Genomic DNA, 3130 nt, shown 5'->3' with positions numbered 1-3130 from the left:
AAACAATGCTTCATAAAGGTGGAATCCCCAAAAAAGCAAGTTTAACTATTCTGTTTACAGAAAATGTGAAATTCAAGCCACAATTGATCAAAAGAGACACTAGTTAGAGGAAAACTTCAAAAGGAAGAATTAACAATCCTAAATATGCATGCACCAAATATGGGAGCACCAAACTATATAAAACAAATATTAAAGGGGCTGGGGATTTAGCTCAGCAGGCATAAGTGCCTGCCTTGCAAGCAGGCAGTCGTGAGTTCAATCCCCAGTACCAATAAAAAGGAAAAAGACAAAAAAAAAAAAAATAAAACAAATATTAATAGAAACAAAAACTCAAATAAACAATAGCACAGTAACAGGAGACCTTAACACCCATTGCCACAAAGAAACAGGTCAACTAGACAAAAAAATCAGCAAATAAGTAACTGAACTGATTCAAACATGTGAACAAACAGACTTAGACGTGTACAGAGTGTTCCACCCAACATCAGAATATACATTCTTCTCAGGTGCACATGGGACATTTTCTAAAATAGACCATATACCAGTCCATAGAACATACTTAAATAAATTCAAAAGAATCAAAATTATCCCAAACATATTATCTGATCATGGAGATATGAAAGTAGAAATTAATGACAAACTGCAAAAACTCCATAAAAACATAGAAATTAAATAATATGCTCCTGAATAATCACTGGATCACTGAGGAAATTAGAGAAGAAATTAAACAATATCAACAAGCAAACAAAAATACAAATACAACTTCCCAGAACCTGTGGGACGCACTGAAAGCAATTTTCAGAGGGAAATTAATTGCGGTGAATTCCCACATCAGGAAAAAGAGAATGAACACAAATAAACAATGAGTGCTATACTTCAAACATCTAGAAAAAGGACAAGTTAACCCAAAGTCCACAGAAGGGAGGAAATTATAAAGATCAGAACTGAAATCAATGCAATAGAGACTAAGAAAGCAATACAAAGAATTAATGAATCAAAGAGTTGGCTCTTTGAAAAAATAAATAAAATTGATAAGCCACTAGCCAGCCTTACTAAAAACAGGAAAGAAAAAACTCAAATTCATGCAGTAAGGAATGGAAAGAGCAAAATCATGACATGGAAATATAGATTATCAGTGCCTACTTCAAAAAATTTTACTCTCATATGTTTGATAACATGGAAGAAATGGAAAGATTTCTAAACACATATGAATTACCAAAGCTGGGTCAAGAAGATGTGAAACTGCTTAATAAACCAATTTCAATTAATGAAATTGAAAATATAATTAGACCTTTACCAATAAAGAAAATCCCAGATCCTGATAGACTGACTGTGGAATTCTACAAACTCAAGGAAGACTTAATTCGAATACCTCTCAAAATCTTCAATGAAATTTAAAGGAAAGCAATTCTCTCTAACTCATTCCTGGAAGCAAATATTACCCTAATTAAAAAAAAAAACAGAGAAAGACCCAAACAAAAAGAGAACAACAGACCAATCTCCCTAATGCACAAATCCTCAATAAAATACTAGCAAACAGAATGCAGCAAATCAAAAAGATTATACACCATGATCAAGTGGGATTCATCCTAGGAATGCTGTGTTGGTTCAACATATGCAAATCAATAAATGTAATATAAGAGTATCAATAGAGCCAAAGTTAAAACTCATGTGATCTTTTCAACAGATGTAGAAAAAGCTTTTGATAAAGTCCAACACTCATTCATGATAAGATTTCTATGGAAAATTAGAATAGATAGTCTTTAACTAAATCTAATAAAAGTCATCTATGACAAACCAACAGGCAGCATCATTTTAAATGCTCAAAAACTGAAAACCATTCTAAAATCAGGAACAAGACAAAAATGTGCATTATCACCTCTTATTCAATACAGTGCTGGAAACATTAGCCTGAGCAATTAGACAAAAAAGATAAATCAAAAAAATAAGTATAGGAAAGGAAGAAGTTAAATTATTAATATTTGCAGATGACATGATATATTCCACATAGAAGATCCCCAAAATTCCATTGAAAGACTTCTACATGTAATAACCAAATTCAGTAATGTAGCTGGATACAAAATCAGCATTCAAAAATCAGTAGCATTCCTATACACAAACAACAAACACACTGAGAGATAAATACGTGAACCTGCACCCTTCACAATAGCATGCAAAAAGAATGAAATACTTAGCAATTAATCTAATAAAGGAAATAAAAGATCTATTCAGGAAAAACTACAACACTCTGAAAAAAAACTGGAGAGGATCTCAGAATATGGAAAGACATTCCTTGTTCATGGATAGGTAAAAACAAACATTATGAAAATGGCCATTCTCAGATCAAACTCACATGTATAAATACCGAATAGTTTCCCTAGTGTAAGAAATGGTAAGAATACATAAAAGTATGTGGTAATCATGATTCCCCATTATATTGCTTTGAAACTTTATAATGTTTTCATCCATTAATTGGAATGGTTTTATTCTGGGTTGTTTGATTTTATTGTCTGTGATGGTATGAACAGTTATTTTGAAGAAAAGCTAGTGCTGATTTAATATCATCTTGTTTTGAAGTCCCATGAAGCTTTTGTTCTTCTATCTCCATTGGTTTATCATGTTGTATCTTACTGGATTTTATTATATGTGATAGTATAAACAAAATTTTGTATAGACAAGGTATAATATAGAAACCATTGTTCATTTTCTGTTAGTTGGTTCTAAATACCCTGTAATACTTTCATTCTCTTGAATGGTTTTACACTGTCATGTTGTGTTTGATGTTATAATATATGAAGTTATACTCAAATATTTCAAGGAAAGAGACACTATGGTAGCTACTGTTATGTCAGGTTATTTTGTGGTAAAACACTATGTTGCTTAAATTGTTCTGTTCTGACCTGTGTTATTATGTTGTTATGTCCTCTTTTATCTTAATCTCCTTCTTTCTTTTAATTTTTTAAATTAAAAAAAAATCAAAAAAAGAAAGAAATTGGCCATTCTCCCAAAATTATTATAACATTTAATGCAATTCCAATTAAAATATCATTAAGATTTAGAGATTTAGAGAAATGGTTCCTAAAATTCATCTGGAACAAGAAGAGACCTAGAATAGCAAAACCAATTCTAG

This window comes from Cavia porcellus, unplaced genomic scaffold (genome assembly GCF_034190915.1).
Source record: "Cavia porcellus strain 051 isolate PalLab524CR breed Dunkin Hartley unplaced genomic scaffold, mCavPor4.1 scaffold_22, whole genome shotgun sequence".
In the NCBI taxonomy this organism is placed as follows: Eukaryota; Metazoa; Chordata; class Mammalia; order Rodentia; family Caviidae; genus Cavia; species Cavia porcellus.
The sequence above is the reverse complement of the archived record's forward strand: the minus strand, read 5'-3'. Positions refer to the sequence as shown.